We start from the raw sequence: 21,001 nt of genomic DNA on the forward strand, positions 1-21,001 counted from the left end.
GCGGGACACCACCCCCATCCCGGCTACCGCGTGCACGACCCAGGCTCTGTGCTCAGTCTCACACAGTGCTTACTAAGCCCTCTTTCCCTACATGGAAGCTGTATCCAATGCCAAGTGGAAAACAGAGTGTGGGCTGGATATGGTCTCCGCTGTCCAGGAGTTTATGATCAGAAAGATGAGTTCAGCACACAAGTGGACTCATGACCTGTTTTTGGAAACCGGCCCCTCAACAAAACCCAGGACCACAAGCCTGGAAAGGGAAATGCCAGAGGCAAGGAGTATTCCACAGAAGCGAAGTGTGATTTTCTCCCCCACACGGGAAACCCAAACAACTGAAGGCCAGAGCTCCACCGATCGACACGGCAGAAAACACAACACCAGCAAAGACCGGTCACCTGGGCGGTGCCTACAGCCCTGAAGGCTCATTGTTGCTCTGGAGCAAGCAGTTCTGAATCTCACACACAGGGAAACAGATGCAGAGATAAGTGAAGCCCAACGTGACAGTGGCTGTCGCTGGCCGTCCCTCCAGGGGAGCACAGCCAGCTGTCGCAAGCCACTGCCCACCCGTACCTCCCACTCTGGAGTGGTCTTCCTGTCTTTCCTTCTGTCTCCTTCATCCCTCCTCCCTTCCTCTCCGTGTCTCTGTCTCTGTGTCTGTCTGGTCCTTCTTTTTTTTTTTTTTTTTTAAGATTTTATTTATTTATTTGAGACAGAGAGAATGAGAGAGAGAGAGAGAGCACATGAGAGGGGGGAGGGTCAGAGGGAGAAGCAGGCTCCTTGCTGAGCAGGGAGCCCGATGCGGGACTCGATCCTGGGACTCCAGGATCATGACCTGAGCCGAAGGCAGTCGCTTAACCAACTGAGCCACCCAGGCGCCCTGGTCCTTCTGCTCCAACAAGACTTTCCTCGTGTCAGCTCAAGGGGGTTGGCATATCAGTGACTCCAGAAAGTGGGGGGCACACAGAGGGTGGAGCAAAAGAGGTGAGAGACAGGAGCAAAGCTGGCCCGGAACATCTGTGCTTCTCCAGCGGCCCCGCCAAGGAAATAGGGTCTTATTGCCAGTGCCGGCCCCGTGGAGGAGCTTCCCTCGGGGACAGGGAGACTCTGGAAACATCCCCCCCGCCGCCCCGCCGACCCTGTCCTTCTTTCCTCCTTCCACACCCACCCCACGAGGGACTGGGGCCTGGCTGTCTCCTGGGAGGAACCGCCCTGGGCAGTCGTGGCTCCCGAGTCAAGGGCTGGGCAAGTCTCCAGGAGCGTCCTCCCTTGTACCTGCGAGCGAGCAGGCGGCCCCAAGAACAGCTCCAAGAGCCAAAGGGAGCCCCGAGGGCCACTGGCAGGTGCACAGGGCTGGTGGCCGTCCTCGGCCCCTCTTCACGGGCCCCCTCTTTGCCCTAGGATGAGCACCTCTCTTCACAGCGCTCTCCCACACTTCTGAAAAGGCGAGTCGGAATTAATGAAGTCAAAATGAAGAGCCAGACACCCATCAAGAACCACAACTTGATTCCTTTTCAAGCGGCCTGACGTCACCGCTATCCCAGCACCGCCAAGCGCACGGCGGGCCAAACCGGCTGCGAGGACCGCCAGCGGTCACTCAGAACGAGCCATTCCCTGGGAGCACCCAGCACCTCCACAAGCTTTACAGACCTCAGTTCTCTGCGGTTTAAATAACGCGCGCGCGCGCACACATACACACACACAAAGTCACGTCTGTGCAGAGGATGCTCGTAATGATGCTGTCCTGCCTGTTTGAAAGTTGCTAACAGAGCAAATCTTAAAAGCACCCATTGCACACATGTTTTTGTGACCCTGTGTGGTGATGGCTCCGAGACTCATCCTTCAGTATCTGCAACGCACACAAATACTGAATCATCGTGCTCTACACCTGACACTAATATGATGTTACGTATCGATTATGCTTCAGTCAAAACAAATACATAGGGGCACCTGGGTGGCTCAGTCGGTTAAGTGACTGCCTTCGGCTCAGGTCATGATCCTGGAGTCCCGGGATCGAGTCCCACATTGGGCTCCCTGCTCAGCAGGGAGTCTGCTTCTCCCTCTGACCCTCCTCCCTCTCGTGCTCTCTCTCATTCTCTGTCTCGCAAAAATAAATAAATAAAGAAAGAAAGAATCGTCTTTGTTTAAAAAAAAACAAAACAAATACATAAATACCTAAAAACGATGTCTTTCCTCTCCCCTGAGACACATGGGCCCAACGCTATCTCATTTCTTAAGTACTTTTTATGTGCCAGAAAAAGATGGTGAAGGAATGGATACTGGTCTTAGCTGGCTGAGCTAAGCAACTGACTACGGCATTTAACTGCAAAGAACCACAAGACCGTCCACGTCGTCCACCTCGCCCACCGTCTTATGTGAGTGCCTGGTACAGCGTCTAACACGGATCTAGTATTCAAGACTCATTTGCTAAATGTGTATCTTTAAACTTCACAGTTAAGCCACGTGATTATGATTATTGTACATAATCCGTATTATTTCCACTCGATGCATGAGAAAGACAGAGGCTAACCATACAGCAGCCCGCCCAAGGGCGCACGACTAGACAACAGAGTGAACTTGAACCCACAACGGCTCAACGGAGACGCGTTCTTCACTCCACCACTCCTGCCTGTGCGAACCTCACAGCCCAGCGCCGCGGTCCCAAATTTCAAACGGGCAATGGACAAGGAGTGGATGTCACCTGTATCCTGACAGAAGAGGGGTGTGTCCTTTGTAATACTCTACATGTAAGGCCCCCTTCATCACAAAACTTCTCCAATAAAGTTAAATTCTCCTTATTTGATAAGATGCATGCTACTGATTTCTTTCCTCCCTGACGAGCGAAGTTGCACTGGCGGTTCCATTTCAGGGTTATTTCCTTACACACTCAATGACGCTTGTTTTGAAGGGGGCAGGCACGCGGGGAAAACACGGGCCAAGCCTATAATCTATTTAAAATGCCTTAGGTCACAGACCTCTTTAATGAAACCCATTATTCCTGCCCAGAGAGAGCTCTTTCGTTTTCAGATTGGTAGATTTTATTTTTGCAAATCTATCATATCGCTGTGAATTACACTGTATCTTAAAAAAAAGAAATGTTCCAAGAGAAAGCTAAGGCAATCTGCCAGGTCTTTGTGTCTGGTGAGGGGGACCTTATAGGTTTTCCTAACAACTTGACAAAACAGGTCGGGAGAACATAGAAACTTCTGGGCACTCTTATTTCATTTCTGATTCTTTTCATTTTTCAAAAATTAGCTGCCAATCTACACATTTTCATGATTATTCCACAGACTACTGCTGGCGCAAATAACAATGAAAAACAAGATTTCAACAGGACGGCAGGGAATCCAATTTGGCTTTCAGACTGCGCCCCCACCCCCATATTTAACTGAGCCACAGAAAACGCCTCCAGTGGTTTGTTCTACTGAGAACCTGCTTTTTGAGGGCAAATTAGCTCAGATGTGCAATTCTGTCCTCACAATTTTTTTTTTCCTAGGGGCAGGAACTGATATGCAAAAGAGGAAGGGTCTGGGGACCTGAGGAAGCCTTTTCAAAATACAGCTAAAAACCGTGCTGCTTGAAAACAGTGTCAGCAAAGAGAGATTTAATACAGAAGGGAAAGAACACGCGAATATTGCAAAATGGCCTCAAAGTGAGGTATAAAAAAAGATGGGAGATACTGTATTCGACATTTTTTTTTTTTTTTTAAACAGAGAAAGCAGAGTTAGAGCCATTTACCCTCAGCACAGGTCCAGAGCAGGACTTCCAGGGGCCCAGGAAGGTCCTGGCACTGCACTTCTCCTACGCAGAGAAGAGACTTCTCGGTAAAGACCGCCCTGCCCCTAGACCACAGGCTCTCAAACTACCAGGAAGGACTGTATAGACAGCAACTGTAGCAGAGACATACACACTCAAAAATTTACATACACGTTTATAGGACTTTTCCTGATTTTGACTGTCATCATGGGCCACTTCCTAAGCAGCTTCCTCAAATATAAATGGCTTTTTACACTTCACTTCATCACTTAAGTCAAAAAATCTAAGTTTAGAATCATTTCCTTCTACCCTCTTCCCAGTTTTAGAAGACCTTCATGCATGGCCAGCAACCGTGCAACAAAAATGAGACTTAACCGTCTTGAAAAAATATGTATAAGAACTGCCCCCCAAATAATGATTGACATGGATATTCCCAAAAGTGCTGATGGTTTTGTCATTTATTATTATAAAATGTGGAGACAGGAGCCCAGGCACAATTACATGTTCCTATTTTTTTTTCAAAGTTTTTTTTTTCACTTAAAAAAAAAAAGGATAAATACAAAGTTACCATATTCACTAAGTGTTTTACTCAGCAAGGCAATGGGCTAACCCCACAAAGGATACAGTATCTTATCCTGCCTTCTTTGCAGTGACTTTACTTACCATATTAGCCGCAGATACTTTCATGGGGACATGTGAAAGCTCAAAATTAAAACTGAGCATGCAAATCCACTTGTATTGGATACCCGTAACATTCCAAAAAAAAAAAAAAAAATGCACTTGTAATGCTGGGACTTCTATAAGGCCACTGGGTTTTGTTTTGTTTTGTTTTTTTAATGCAGGGCTTGTGTAAGTTTCCTTGGCGAAAGATTTAATTTATTTAGACCCCAAGAAGTAAAATTATCCAAGTCTTGACAAGCATGTCCAGTTGTTCACAAATCCATACAAATACGTTTATCTCCAATAACTGAAAAGTCATGGCCAATTCGCCCACCAATAACACTCTCCTAGGTACTATAACTCGTTTTTTTTCCATTTTAGATAAGTCTCTGTTGTCTGGCTGGTAGTGAGACAAGATCTACAAATCCAGATACACACACACACACACACACACACACAAAATGTGTTCCAGAGCAAACATGTCCCAGGATTCATTGTTACCCAGATATCTACCTTTTATTCCTTGCAATGGAAAAGGCTGTTGGGGGGGGGGGCACCTGTAAGAGGGGAGGTCTCATCTTGGCTCTAGAGAGGGGGCTGCAGACACCCTGATGACGGGATCCCCCCACATGAAGGCCACATGGCTTCCGGGCCAACGGGAAATTCTCCCTGCAAGACGTGCGTTCTGAGCTCCCCAGTTTTACTAGCAACACAGATCATCAACTCAAATCACTTGAAATAAGGTAACCTCATGAAAATGATTAAAAATCCTATGGCCACAGTTTTAAACTACGTTCACAGAACATAGGAATGTGGATTCGCGAATCAGGTTCTTTGAATCCTAGCCCGAGCTCTTAGTAGCTGTAGAACTCTGGAATTCACCTTGTCCACCCAACCTCAAATGGTCCCACTGAAGTCAAATCAAGCTGTTTCGAGAAGAATAAAAGGGAGAAGAAATGCATTCGGTAAGTTGTCTGGTAAGAATGATTCCTCTGGCAATACACCAAATAATCATAGAAAAGAATACCACTTGGTAGTCTCAGCTGACTCTTTAAATTGGAGCAAATTAACAAGAAAAGTTCTAGCTTTCCATTTCATTCTGCGATAGACAGAGCGCTCAGTCCTGGCTGTGCTATCATTCCAACTTGGAAGGCTCCTGAAAACAAAATGCCCAACACCACAGAACAAACGACAATGTCCATATGAATGCGAGATCCTAATGGCTATGCACCCCCTCCCCCGGCCACGCATGCTTGGAGTGCATTCTCTAATCTACAACCTTTAGCCTATAAGGGTCCTCATACAGACCGGGCAGGGAAGTGGGGGTGGGCGGCGGAGGGAGTCGTCAGTAGAACTTCACAGAAGCTTACAACTTCCTCATTTGTAGGGCCACAAAAATCAGCCTGTCTTTATTTGTAACCTGGCAGAGAAATGCTCTTGTCCGTCAGACAGCAAAATAGAGGAAAACTCGTTTTAAACACTACCATCCGATTCTCCTGCAGCCCTTAAATGAGCCTAAATTATTTATTTTCAATGCTTCGCTTTAAGTATTTTGCTGTTGCTGTTCGGCAAGTTTCATTTCTTTCACAAGAGCCTGGTCTGCTCGAAACAGAGCTGGAAATTCTTTAAATTCAGGGAAACACATACAACTCCAGGCAGAAGCAGGAAAACACGTGCAGAAAAGCACTAGAAATTTCCAAACCATTTTTAAATGGTAATTAATGGCCTTATCTCTAACAACCTCAGATAATTAGCAGTGTGATTTTGGTTTAATGAAGTGGGATACACAATTTATCAATATGTTTTCACTGTGGATCTCTTTGAATATCATTTTAATTTTCCGCCCTCCACAAAACTCACCACAAAGGAGGAAGAAAAGGTCACTTTTTCAGGCTGGAAAGTGGGGCTCGCACCAGGGGGTCGCTGGCTCTCTCTCTCTTGGTTTGCATTAAAAGCACAGGAGGACATTTCAGAGTGTCTCAGAAGCAAGCTCATAAAAGATCAATTCCTCATTTTCATTTCTCCTAAAGATTCTAAAGTAAACATTTTCCCCCTGGGGGCCAAGGAGGTGTCTTATGTGCTCTTTCATGTGCTCCAGGCTGACCAGTGAAAATCGGATTCCACGAGAAAAATTCACTCCAAACGGACGAATCAATATTCTTAGCGGAACTCTTAGCTTCAGAAAAGGACTCTGAGCCATACTGTTCCATTTTAAATAGTTTCAAACTAACAGAGAACGCTTTAGAGGGCTGGTATCCGTATGATCTCCAAAATGGAGCCTGAAACTCTATGTTGGGATGCGTAAGAGCACTTAAAAATACTTTATGCTGGTCTTTCTCCATTGTTTCCATAGACTCCCACGGCACCCCCCACCCCAAAGAAAGAAGGAAGAGGGACAGAGAGGGAGGGAGAAGGAAGGGCAGGGAAGGAGGATGGAGGAACATTGCTGGGTGCCCCCTTCCCACCCATCCCACTGCCCCCCCCACCCCCCAGCCGGGAAGCCCTGCACCCTGTCCAGGACTGCTAACTTTTGGCGCCAAAAAGGCAGGAAGAGAGTCAGATTTCCTTCAGCAGTGAGCTGATTGCCGGAGAAAAATGAATCATTGCACACTTGAGTGAGGAAATATGAAGAAGGCACTTTTCCACTAATTAGGCCCCATTTTAGGCAATTCGTTAAGCGGTGGCCCCGCGCCACCAGCCATCAGGAGGTGGAGCACGGGAGAACCTGAAAGCAGAGCGTGCAAATGGTGCATAATGATGCTCTCCATCACCCCAGACAGACAGCGGAGGGGTGCCGGGCAGGGGCCGGGCGCAGGCCACCGGGAAGAGAGGCCACACCGGCTGGCCCCCGTCTATGCAAGCACAGCAGAGAAAGCGCGTGGCACTCACCAGTCTCCCCGAGCCTCCCCGAGACCGAGGGGTGCTGCCTTCCCACACCAATCCCGCCTTTGGAGGACGGGGGTCTTCGGGCTCTGGGCTGCGCGTGGAGTCCCCTCCACTCAGCCACCTGGGAGGGACCCTGCTGCCCGGGGAGCCAGGCCGGGAGGCCCTCTCCTCCGCCACCGCCTTCACACTCCACTAGGGCGGAAAGAAAGGTGGAACCATTTGCCAAATATGCAAAAAAGGAGGGAAGATAGTTTTCTCTCAGGAAAACATGGGCAGGAAGGGAGCGTGAGTTTCCTGTGCCGACCAAAACGGGTTCAGAGATTATTAGGACGTCTGATTTGACAGGCTTGTGGTGGAGGCCGGCGCTCTTTTAGTCAACAGGAATCGCGAGTTCCCCAAAGGCCGACGTGGCGGTGGGAGAAGGGAAACGGGGCCAGGCCTGCGCCAGGGAAGACAACGGGCGCCACGCCTGGGACTTTGGGTTTTCACCACTTCTAACAGTTTATCGCCAAGCGGGTCACTGGAGGCACCTGTGGGTCCCGCCTGTTGATCACAGTCAGGACACAAAGCCAACGGAAGCGAGGAGGCCGTCGGCCTGTGGGGGAGACCTCAGCTGGTGCCCCGCGGGCCCTTCTCGGGAGTGACCCCCAGCGTCTCACACACACACACACACACACACACACACACGGAAGCAGGGGGGGCCTTGCCTCCTCCCCGCTCGGGAACGCGTGCACAGCGCCCTTTGTCTGGCTGGGTTTCACGCTGCACGCACGTTTTGTCACGTCTGAGAGATATTTGTCAGAAGAGCATCACCCATTTAAAAACGACGTCAAACAAAAGCCCTCACGGGAACGGCGCAGAAGATGCGAGGACAGGGGCGTGTATCACAGGAGCTGCAGACGGAGACCGCGCGTGAAGGCATTTCTTGAACTGCCAAGACCACACTAACACCTTGGGGTCTCCAAGAAGAAACCAGCGGGAGTGTCCAGAAGGCCCCCCGGGGGAGACCAGACCAGTCATGTCGCCGCTGCTGATTCTGGTCTGGGGTGCGCACCAGCCCCATTTCTATTTCCCTCCCCATCTGAACTGTGTGTGTGTGTGTGTGTGTGTGTGTGTTGTGTATCACACCACTACTCTCCAGTACAACCTCCCTAACATCTAGATCACACATGCCCCTGTGCCCCGTGTGAGCAAAACAATGATCCGTCTCAAGGTGTAAACAAGATCAATCGTTCTCTATTTGTAAGCCTGCGAGGAGGGGTCACTTGTCACTTTTACATCTCTTGTTTTCACCTGAGAAACGGCACGATTACACACACACATGCCTGAGGGCTCCCAAAACACCAACGTACAGACCCGGGGAAGGGAGAAACCTTCACGACCAGGGCGAGAGGTACAGCATCTTATGGCCAGAAGGAGTCACAGTCCCCGAAAAGGCTTGTCAGGCTGACAAATCACAAGGGTTGCCAGAGAACGTAAAAGGGACTTGGTCTGCTCTCTGTGAGTGGGATCCCCTGAACGAATCTCCATCAGAATAAGGCAACGAAAACCAGCACTTATTTCATAGTGAATTTATTTCATAATTGCGAAGATTAGAGGAGGGGAAAAAAACACACACACAAATGCCACGAAATGTTGCTATCCTTGACAGATTCTGGGTTAATAGTGTTAGGCAGACACCCAAAGTACTCACATCATTTACCTCTACGCTCAACAGTATAAATAGGAAAATCCATCCTGCTTTAGTGAAAGGTAAAAACCAACCAAACACACAGAACCTAAAAGGAGGGGCTTTATTACTCAGGTCAGGTCTGTGTGATGTGAAGACTCGTTCTCACCCTGCCCCCACGCCTCTCTCTCTGTGCCGTGTGCATGCTGTGTGTGTGTGTGTGTGTGTGCACAGACTCATTGAATTTCTTTATTTTCTGTATCTATCCATGCACACATAATCTTGAAATATACCCAGAACACCTGTATGTGTGGGGGCGGGGGTGTTTTGTCGCAGGGCCCACAGAAGACAGCGTTGCTTCACATTTGCAAAGTTTGACATTTAAGTTGACAATATGCTACCATATGACCCAAACACGAAACACACCAATTCAAATCAAGGGGGAAAATATGCCCCCAAAAGAACCACCAACCATCCTCAAACTCTTAAGTCTCTAGCCAAGCGAGGAAGACTCAGTGGCCCCCAGCACCCTGGGGCTTCAGAACTCTTGGCCAGGAAATTCACTAGGATTATAATTTTTCAACAAAGGAAATGGCGCCAAGACAGTCACCGTGTATCCTCTCTCAGGAGACCACGGACCAAGTCCTCAAAAGGGTACACAAGCACACTTTTTCTTACACACCCACAAGCTCACCCTGTGAGACCGAGCTGATGGGCTGCTCTTGTTACCATGCTTCTGAATTCAGAGGATGTGTAATGTTGCAAGATGCAGCCCTTCAATTAAAACCCTGGTGAATTACACAAACAAGCAAGCATGCTGGAGTTTCTAGAGCTCCTGCCTTCGACTATCACCATGAAACAAAAGGGAAGGAAAGCACGACCATTTAACTCAATAATCTATTCTGGTATCAGCTCTGGTGGACTCCAAGACCGGGAAGCACATTTTTTTTTTTTTTTTGCCACATAAAAAAAGGTATAAACACGTATGTTCCTGGAAAGTTTTGAAATCGGATACATTCTATCAACCCAGAAGTGTGCAGGATTTTAAAATGTGACATCACTATGTATATCTGTGCATACAAGTTATTTTTTTAACATGTTCTGCATATTCTATGATGGAAGCAGGTAATCTTCCCGTCACAGATATTTGGCACTGTTTAATTTTTTTGCCACATACCAAATAACCTGATTTGCCACTGAAACAATTCTGACATTGAATCTGAAAAAAATACTTAAATTGGTACTTTTAAAATTCCATATAAAAGATGGGTCCAATGAGCCTCATCAAACACCTTCAAACAAAGAAACAAATTCACGAGGCTCCCACCATTTCCTGCAGTTTTCTGTCTCCTCTCAACTCAGAACCAAGTGAGCCAATCCTTGCAACCATTTCAATTTCTGTGAAAGTTTAAATATTGTCCAGAGTAAATATTTTCAACCTCCATACGTTTTGTCCCCTTAGCAGAAGTTGATTTGGCTAGCAAGCAGGTATTCATTCCTTCAACAGCAGTTTGTGTCTCCAAGTTTAAAACAAGATACCTGGGAGCTGAGATGCATGGGCCAGAGCAGGGTGGGAAATTAGCAGTGGGCAAGCTTGCCTTGAATTAGCTCTGGGCCGGTGCAGCCCAGAGCAGAGGGGGGGAGGACTACACTTGAAAGCTGTTCTTGTCCGGTCTCTCGGTCTCTACATGCCATACTCTGTCCCTCCAAATTAGAAGAAAAAACAATCTCACCTTCTCCCCCCTCCCCCCCATTCCTTAGGAATCACCTGGGATCCTTGATGATTTTTTTTTTTAATACATTGCAAATCCAGTCGCAAGTAACCCGATGCCTTATTACCAGGGAGTGTCGAAACCTGAGAGCCAAAATCGCAGCCAGCAGAAGTCCTACTAACTTTTCAAACCGGGATAATTCTTCATTTTGCAGAAAGCAAGTTCAGACACGATCTCATTATTTTACAGTAGAAGCAAAATGCTCTCACCTCAGAAATAAGAAAAGAAAGCTCTTTACGAATGACTTTGTGAAGCCTGACTTCCGTGATCTAGAGGCATGTATCAGTTTAAATATAACCGGAGCTAGACCGTCCTCCTCCTGGTAACAGCGGGGCGGCTCACAGGCGTCCCACCGCCGGCCTAGCTCTGTGCCCGCGGTCACAGCACAAGTTGGCAGAGGCTCTGACAAAAGTCAGGGCTCTCTCCATCCCCAGAAAGGGGAGGCGGACCTGAGCGAAACCCGGGCTTACAAACCTTACTGCCTTGTCTTGTCTTCTCATTCTCTCCTTCTCTCTCTCTCTTTAATCCACCAGCCACTCGGAGTTTTCCTATTGAAATTCAATTTGAAAACACTCACGTGGATTTGTGCGTCGCACTTTGGGGGCCAAGACTGATCCTCGGGCGCGAAGAGCAACCTCGGGGCCGGGGCTCCCTCTGCCCTCCCGGGCTCGCCCGGGGCCGGCCGCCTCGCCACCTCCAAGGTCCCGCCCGGGCTCGGCGGCGCTCCGCGGGGACCCAGGGACTGTCGCGCAGTCGCCGCCCCGGGCGCGGGCGGCGCATGCACTTGTTAGAATGCCCTGCTAACTTGGCCGCCGAGCTCTTCCCAGCTTTCTTTCACAATGACTTCCTGAAGTTGCTCACTCGCATTGTTCCCCATTTCTCCGCCACCCTCCCCACCCCCCGCGGGCTCCGACCCGGCTTTCGCGCTCGCGGCCGGCCGCCTGCCCCGAGCGCACAGCGCCGCCCACGGGCCGCGCACCTGGGCCCCTCCGCGCCGCGCCCCGCGGGCCGGCGCCTCGCCACCTGCGGCCGCCCGAGCGCGCGCCCGCCGCCCGCGCTCCGCAAACTTTGGGGAGGTGCGCACCTCCGGCCGCCGCTCGACCCGCGCGCAGCCGCCCCGCCCCGCGCGCACGGCGCGGCCCTCGCCCGGCTCGCGCTCCGCAGCACGGAGCGGGAGCCGGGCGCGGCGCGGGGCTCGGAGCCGGGCGCTCAGCCGGGCGCGGAGGGGGCACTCGGCGCGGGACGCGGAGGCGGGCGCGGAGCGGGACAGGGATCGGGCGCGGAGCGGGGCGCAGAGCGGGGCGCGCCGCCTCCGTCCCCGCCCCGCCGCGGGGTGGCCGGCTCCCGCGGTGCCGTCTGCCCGCAACTCCGGGACCGCGCGCACAAACTTTGCCGGCGCGCGAGGCTGGCTCCCGGCCCCCAGGGCCGCCGGGGCGGCGGCGGGCGCGGGCCGTACCTGCTGGCGCCGCCGCCGGCTGCAACCCGCTCACCCGCGCCGGGCCCGCTCGGCGCGCCGCCGCCACCCCCGCGCGCAGCGCGCCCGGGCCCTCCCCTCGCCGCCGCGCTTCCTCATTCCAGCGCCGCATCGCGCCGCGGCCCCCGCGCGGCAGGTGGCGGCCGGCTCTCTGCGCCCCGGGCCCGGTGGCGGGATCGGCCGCGGCGCCGCGGGGCCCGCGCTTAACCCTTGGGGGCCCGGCGCGGGCGGGGCAGCTGGAGGCGGGGACCCTCGGGACGCGGGACATCGTGAAGCACTTTCCCCCGTGTCTCGGGGCGTCCACTGCCCGCCCAGCTCCACTTCCCTCGAACTGGGGCCACTGGGCTGCCAGGTTCTGGCTGCGACCCCGGGTGACGAGTGCCCACCCGAGGGGGTGGGAAAAGTTGATCCTCCGCAAGTGAGGGGAAGGTGCAATTCATTTTCCCAGACAACCAATGGAATACCTCTCGTCTCTCTTCCCTCCCACCTGCTCAGGCAGCAGCTAGGATCGCGCCTTCCATCTGGCCCGTGTGCACACGCAAGTGTGAAGGGACGCCTGCGGGAGGAGGTGATACCAAAGGCAGTCCTGCGGCCTGGCTCCGCGGCTCTTGGCACCTCAGACCCTTCCCTCCCCGTGTGGGTCTCCGCTGAAAGAGGAATGCCGCTCAGACAGAGCACCTCTTCACACTCTGCCGGGAGCCCATCATTCTGATTAGCCAGGCCCCACCCGAGCCAGAGCCCGGTGGCGAGAGTGCTCAGTGTGAGCAGAAGCGGGAGAATGGTGAATTCAGTCGATTTGCCCTGATCCCCCTTGGGCGTTAAGGGAGGGAGAGGTGAGTGAGGCCCCCAGCCCTGCCCTTCAAGACTTGTGCAGGCCTCCCAGGTGGAGACAGGTAACGTGTGTAAAATGTCATTTCGGGCCCCTGAGTGTGGCAGGGAATGACGGCCACCGGGGAAGGCTGTGGCCCCGCTGGGGAGGCTGCTGGTGGCAGCATCCGGGCACTCTTGTGGACTGGCTTTGCCTGGTGCCATCCTTGGGAGAAGTCTCTTCTGCCTTCCGTGAACCACAGGCAGCATCCAGACAAATTCTTCCTGGCCCACTTGTACACCTACTGCTCAGTTCATGCCGAGAGACATTCTGATGTTCTGAGCCCTGAGCCCATTGACTCCCCCTGTTTCGAGCCCAGAGGAAGAGAACTAGTGAAAGGTTCATGGCTTCAATCCTTAGTCCACCCCTTGCCTCTACGACCTTAGGCGAGATACTAAACCTCTCCATGCCTCATTCTCCTTACCTGAAAAAGAAGCCAGTGCTACTTTATTCATCCGAAAAGTCCTTGTCAGGACTAAATGGGGCAATAAACACAAGGTTCAAGGCCGTGGGGGCCAAAAATATTGTAGTGGAGCGGTTATGGGACACCTCTGGTTCTTGGATGCACACCACACCCTTAGCCCCCAGATGTGTCTCTTTAAATTGTGCCATGGTCCCCAGGAGTGGGAATCAAGGACCCAGACGTAGTCTTCAGGCCAAGGCATTTCCTCCTGAGGCAGAGGAATATGAGGTAAAGGACCCAGATAGTTTAGGCTGTGTGGTCCTGACCAAGTTCCTAAACCCCTCTGAGACTCAACTTCCCTATATGTAGGTTGGTGGTAATAATGTAAGCTACCTCATGGGGTTGTTTACAGATTGTGTATTTTACATATGAAAGCTCTTGCCATCCATCGGCCCTGCAAGAGGAGGACTCTGTGAGTGGTAACTAGTGTTTATTATGAACCCTGCTCACTACCAGTGTCCAGTTGAGATGGGGAGCAAGCTGAGAAAAAAGTCTTTATGGGCCACTCCCCCCACCACTCCCAAACAGTGGAGCAGAAGGAACTCAGGCTATAACCTGGGGTCTGTGGGTGGACACCATGGCCCCGAGAGGATGCTTAAGTCAACAATAAAAGCGCATTAGAGGGGAAAATCTATCAGGAGAAATTGAAACATGTGATACTTAAAAAAAAAAAAATCATAGGTGTAAAGTCATTTTGTTTCTTTAGAATATATACATAATAATATTACAGTGTTTAATGAAGGATGGCCTCGTTTATTCAGACAATAACTGTCAAATTATCAGTTTTTCTTCTTTTGAGATATTATCAAAATCACAAAGAGCCCCTACAGAATGAATCACAGGCTACTTATTCAGAGCTTACTGTAATAAGGGAAGCAGGTATTGGCACTTTCGTTCTGGGAGAGACTGGAAAAGATTTTGAAGAAGAGTTGAGTTTTGTAGAGTAAAAGGACAGTTGAAGTGATAGGATAGGATACGATCCATAGTTTCATTTCTTACTCCCTGTGTGCGTCTTGGAAAGTTACTCAACCTCTGTGGGCTCGCTTTGTCATCTGCAGAGAACACCTACTTTACAATGGTGCTGATAGGATTAGGGGAAATTAAATGAGCTGATGGATGCAATTTACTATGATTAAAACTGTATCTTTCTTCAATTTAAAAATATCTGCTAAACGGCAACAAATGAGCCGCAGTTGGGAGACAGCAGGAATGATTTTTAAGTAACAGGAAAAGATTTTTGTAAAAAAAAAAAAAAAATTTCTATTGTCTTTCTACAGTGTTGAAGGAATACAGAACTCATGCAGTTTCGCCTGAAAAGGAACAGGAACAGGAGGAAAAAGACTAGGACATGGATGAAACTTTTGCAACAAGGACTGTGCTTCTTTGGTTTCTTTTCCCCAGTTTTCAAGATCTCCAGCTTCTGCTTCTGCTGGTTTTGAAAATTAACGGTTGCTGGCCTGGGGCAAGGTTCTTGACCATTCCCCACCCCCACCCCGCCGGAAGCTCACTCCTCAGGTTTGGCTTTTTTCTAAGCCCAGGCTGCTGGCTGCCACTACATCTGGAAGGGAAGGAACAGGACACAGGGGAGGAGCGGAGGCGGTTCCAAGGAGCCAGGACTGCCCAGCGGGCGCGCTGGGTGGGAAATGCCCAGCCAACTGCAAGGAGACCCCCAAGATGCTCCCTTTCCTGAAGTGTTTCCAAGGCCCTGTCTGGAGGCTCAGTTGCTCCTGGTTTTGAAACCCATTCAACAGCTCTGTTCATCATTCACGTTTCTGCCTCTAGATTCGAATCGAGCGTGTGCACCACGGACAACCAAATTCTTCCCACTTTATGTTGGTTCTTTTGCTTTATACCCCTTGGATTTTGTCAGAATACACTTAGAGTCTCAAAAATGGTGACTTTTTATCAATATCATTTGGTTGGAAGAGACTGGAAAAGCAAACAGGTCAGATATAATGACTTGGAGTAGATAGATTTACCCAGAGAGCTTTCTGATGAAAAGTTTTTGAACATGTTTTGGCTGTGTAAAGGAAAAGTAGATCTTGATCCGACCTGAACAGATCAGAATAAAGACAAGCAGAGAGGTGGGGGTCATCCTCCAGTTGATGCCACTGGATAGGAACAAGGTTAGAACAAGATTTGTGGGAGTTACAAGTCTTCTGGTGGCATGGATTCAGTGAGAGCCTCCCCTTGCAGGTGGTACTTGAGACAGGAAGTCCCAATAAGGCACAACATGTGATCTTACAGGAAGGGGCTCCAACCTAGTAAAGTAGAAATCATTGCATTTCCATGCAAAACACGTCATGGTAAATTCCAACACAAAGCCTGTGGACACACAAAAGGGTGAAGCCACTAAGTGGTTGCTAGATTTGGGAAGGGCTTTGTGGATGCACGGAGGGAAGGAGGGAAACAGAGGAGGTGTAAGGAAATGCTTGTCTTCCCTGCATGGTGGGGGTGCTTGAAAAATTCTCCTCTAAAGGGAGTTAACCAAAGACTGGAGATAATATTCTAATGGTCACCCTACTGAGCCCAGCTATGTGAGGGACATTTCCAGACGTTATTTCCCACCTAACAATGCAGCAAGGCCAGCACGGCCTTCCCCATCCCACATAAGGACACAAAGCTCAGAGACGGTGACTCACCTGGGGTCAAAGTTTAAGTGACAGACTGCAGACAAACCATTTGGGTTTGGTAGCTTGGGAAGTCACTAGGCCTCCCTGTACCTCAGTTTCCATTTCTGAAAAATAGGAATAATGGCAATAGCAACAGCAACCCTTAGGAGGGTTCACGGTCTGAAGGAGTTCGTGTGTGGTAAGCATACTTAGATGGATCCCTGACACATAGCACTGAATATTTTGGTGTACCCAATTTCCTTCCTTCCTTCCTTCCTTCCTTCCTTCCTTCCTTCCTTTCTTTCTTTCTTTCTTTCTTTCTTTCTTTCTTTCTTTCTTTCTTTCTTCCTTCCTTCCTTCCTTCCTTCCTTCCTTCCTTCCTTCCTTCCTTTCTTCCCTCCCTCCCTCCCTCCTTTCTTTCTTTCTTTCTTTTTCTTTCTTTCTTTCTTTCTTTCTTTCTTTCTTTCTTTCTTTCTTTCTTTCTCTCTCTCTCTCTCTCTCTCTCTCTCTCTTTCTTCTTTCTTTCTTTCTTTCTTTCTTTCTTTCTTTCTTTCTTTCTTTCTTTCTTTCTTTCTTTCTTTCTTTCTTTCTTTCTTTCTTTCTTTCTTTTTAGAGAGAGAGCAAGGGGAGGGACAGACGGAGAGGGGGAGAGAATCCCAAACAGGCTCCATGCCCAGCACAGAGCCCAACATGGGGCTCCATCTCACCACCCTGTGATCACCACCTGAGCTGAAATCAAGAGTCAGACACTCAACAGATTGAACCACCCAGGCACCCCCGATGTACTCCATTTCTAAGTGGTTGGGCTGGGATGCACATCTTGGTCAGGTTTCTTAGCTATGCCCCATACCTGCCCCTCCAAGGACCAATTCCTTAAAGATATCGTTCTCCAATTGGAGGGAAGTATTTCTTTCCCTCTAGTCCTCTTTCAATTTTTTATTTCCCGTATGGCCAAATCACCCATCCTGACAGCACCAGCCTTGATAAAGGGATCAGAAGGGCACGTCCAGGAAAGATTAAGGTTTACGAGTGGACTTTCTGATCTGTACAGTACACAGACATGGAGTCTAGTTATTTCTGAGTTGGTACAGCAACTTTCTCTTTCCAGTATTAATAAATCACAAATTTTTCCTGTTCAGTCTTGAAAGGAAGTGGAATAGTTTTGGAAAGGGGGTGGAGCAGGGGGACTCTACAGTGGAAAATGTCCTAAAAATGTCAGCGTCTCTCCCCTCCTCGCACAGGTCACTGTAGGAACTTATCTGAGTCACCCTACTTCTTTGAGTATCACATTCTCTTCTCCACAACAGGAAAAATAAATCCTGCTGCATGGAGTTGGCATGAAGTTTGGCTGAGGGCATGAATGTAGATCTTTCATCATAATACCTGGTAATGAGTGTTAGTCCCCCCTCCCCCCGCATTTCCATGAAGATTCTTAAGGTGACATCCAGCGGAAAGCAGGTGAGGAAAAAGGCAGAGCACCTGAAAGATGTTCCCACATTCAGCTTTGGGACAGACCTTGATCTGGTTGCAAATAGATTGTTTCTTTACATGAGAAGAGCTGTGAAGAATTATCCAAGACTGGTTGGTGCCAAGTCTGGCTGGTTCAGGAGCAGTAAGCGAGCATCTATCTGGCACTCTCAAGTTTATACAAACTTCCACAAGCATTTCATTTGAACTTGTTGATATCAGTGAGGTAGATATTCAGGGAGCCACGTTTGCCTGGTTTCCCCCATGTCATTGGCTTCTCAGTCTCCTGCCTAGAATGGGGGAGCTCCCTGGATAGTTTTTAATGTCATCTCTGTACTGATATCTGCAGTTCCAACCTTCCCCTGAAATCAAGACTCATGCATCTTACTGCCTCCTCGACACATTTACCTGGACACCTAGCTGGTGCCTTACCACGTCCCCACACTGCATCCCTGATCTTTCCCCTCAAACCCGTGTCCTTACAGCCTTCTTCACCGGATCAAATAGCAACTGGAAATTTCTGAGGCCAGGAGCCTTGGAGGCGTTCTTGATGGCTCCCTTCCTCCTACCATCCCTTCATCAGGACTTTCTGCTGGCTCTGCCTCCAACAGGCATCCATCACCCAACCTCCTCCCACCTCCACTGCAACCACACTGGTCCAAACTATGTCACCTGTTGTCTGCAGATGGTGGGGACTCCTAATGGCTCTCTACTCCTGTCCTTGCCCCTCACAGCACTCAGGGAGGGCCTGATGAAAAGCTCATCAGATCGTGCACTTCTTCACTGGATAGCGTGCTAGCTCTCTGGGGACAATAGCTGAAGTCCAGAGGGCAAGTGATTCTCCCCTCCTCCATCATCTCTCTCCCCTACCACTCTTGTCCAGCCACTTACTGTCCCTCTTGCTCACTGGTCCAGCCACTTGGCTCTGCTTTGCTGTTCCTCAAGCACTGGGGCCAGCTCACTGCACCTACCTTTCTCTGGATACCTGCCTGCCTGCCCTCTTACCTGGGACAGTCGCGGCCCACCCTCCAAGAAGTGCAACAACCCCTACCCCCACACAAACCTCCCCTAATCTCTCTCCTTTACATTTTTACACAACACTTATGTTCTGACGCTTATCTTCCAACATTTACTTTGTTTACTTTCTATGAAGATAGAGGGGTTTATTTGGTCTGTTTTGTTTACCCGATGCCTAGAACCAGAACACTCAGTGAATATTTCCATTTATTGGCACTACTTTTGAAGGGCTCATCTGACTTTTTTCTAACTCAGGCACAACTATTTCCTTTAAATTATACGATGAGGAGTTGTCATATTGTTTCTCTAATCTGCAAAGGAACTGTGTTTTCCTAGTCTTACAGCTGGAAGAAGCCACCCTCCCTTTCTGTCCTTCTGTCTGTCTGGGGCTCTCAGTTCAGGCACATAGTCGGGCTTCTTGTTGACCTATTGAATGCTGTCTTGGCAGTGATGAGTTCAGAACAGAATGTTCTGCATTTCATTCCTTCCTTGGTCTGTAGAAAAGCTGACAGTGTAGCTCACCCTATCCTCATTCACACACTCTTCTGTAGACTTTCAAGTTCTTTTTTAGAAGGAAGCAAGGAATAATTAAAAAATATAAACATTCGGCTTCATAAGGAAGGTTCCCTAATCCTGTTCTGGTTGTGTAAAGCAGTTATCCTGAGGGAGTTGATGCCTCTGTAGGATAAGAACACAGATAATAATTTAGTAAGGCCAGGAGTTGGGTTTTTTTTTTTTTTCTAAATGGGTGATTTAGAAATTATTTAAAGATGTAATGCATTCTGTACCTACTCACAGCCTAATGGCTATGTATTCTTTTAATATTTACTCATAATATTCTTATTACTTGCAGATATGTTTTTCTAATGAAGAAAAAGAACTCATTTTTCTATAATAGGCATCTCAGAAACTGGCAACTTTATTTCCACTCCAGAGCTCAAATACACAATTTCCTTGAGCTTAAACAGTGTTTTGCAATTAAACCGGAGGGTTGCCTTCACATTATAATATCCCTTTATTTTCTATGATGATACCTCATGAACATATTCCGCCAAGCAGCATGGTTTCAATATGTTGTATCTAATGATCCTGCATTTTGGGAGAAGGAATCATGTTGTCTTAATTTACGGATGATAGCAAAGCCTATGTTGGAAAGAGAATATGCAAAATGAAGACCTCATCCTTTGGTACAAGTTGAGATATGGGATTTGTGTATGTTTGTGAGACAGTTGGCTATGGTTGGGGACACATTCTATGGCCATCAAAGGGTAACAAGCCAAGTGATTAACCCGGTGGCAGAACCAAGGAATTTGGCTTCCCTGGCCAAGTGTAGAGGGCAGATGTGCACTTATCGATCATTCAATCAATATTATAGATCAGTAGCACCTGTATGCTAGTTTAATTACCTTATTATTAGATTGTAATTGGTGAAGGGAAAGTCAGTTCCATCTGCTCATACTCCTTCTGCCCTTCTTGGCTTCTCAGGGCAGCTTTTGGCCCTTTGGATCCCAAAGCCATTAAGCCCACAAGGCAGAGTGTTGTGCCACATGATGGATGCCATTTGAGCAAGGCTACCTGATAGAGTAGAGTTCTTAGAGCAGATCCAAATGCAACGGTCGATAATTATACACTTAGCAGTTGCCACTCCACTACAACAGTGCTTCAGTAATCATCACCAAAATACCCCGGACCCATCTCTCCCAGCACATCTTTCTTATGTATTCCTGGAGCTCCTGTTGATTTCAACGAAAGCTCCAGGAGCCCAGGGTAGCAGCACAGCGGCGTATGCAGTACTGGGTGATATATATTTGCATGGCTTTTGAGCTAATCAGCAAAAAGTGCTCATCAATCTTCTCCTCCCTAGAAAGCTGGATCACGTTATTGTTCTGATTTTGTGGGTGAGGACACTAAGGGATAGGAGCCTCCCAAAGTGAGGAGATTGGGGAAAAAAAGAAATAAAGCTGTTTCTTGATGACCCAAAGTCATGTTTGACACCTGATCTTCTACCAGATGGCACTGAGCATTTGGATTACTCAACAAAATAGTGTTTTATGGAGATACCCATGCCAAGGGAAAACACTGTTGCTTCACTGTGATGGTTCTATTTTACTCTCTGAAAAAAAAAAATTTTTTTTTTTCAGGTAAGTCTTGATCAGCTAATTGTTGTGGAAAGGCCAATGGGACCAATTTGTGGCGTGGCCCCCTCTTGATCAAGTCAGAGAAGTGCCCACGGTCACTGCCCATGGGGTGGCCAAGACTCAGCCTCTGTAGCCATGTAGTAATAACTGACATCATATGTACAAGAGTGCAGTGCATGCCTTGCTTCTTTGCTTCTTCCAGGATAGGTTTGCGCTAGAATC

At 49.0% G+C, this 21,001-nt stretch overlaps 1 protein-coding gene across 5 annotated transcripts in view; it reads right to left on the reverse strand.

The window, feature by feature from the left end:
* IKZF1 (IKAROS family zinc finger 1) overlaps window positions 1-11,703 on the reverse strand; it is a 95,935-nt gene extending 84,232 nt beyond the window's left edge. For all 5 annotated transcript variants that reach the window (XM_054505364.2, XM_054505363.2, XM_054505362.2 and 2 more), the window contains exon 1: window positions 11,318-11,703. The gene's annotated coding sequence lies outside the window, so the exon portion shown is untranslated. The remainder of the gene's footprint in view (window positions 1-11,317) is intronic.
* Window positions 11,704-21,001: the final 9,298 nt, after the last annotated feature.

This window comes from Mirounga angustirostris, unplaced genomic scaffold (genome assembly GCF_029215605.1).
Source record: "Mirounga angustirostris isolate CCGP_5_RB_7025 unplaced genomic scaffold, mMirAng1.0.hap1 SCAF_12, whole genome shotgun sequence".
Lineage (NCBI taxonomy): Eukaryota > Metazoa > Chordata > Mammalia > Carnivora > Phocidae > Mirounga > Mirounga angustirostris.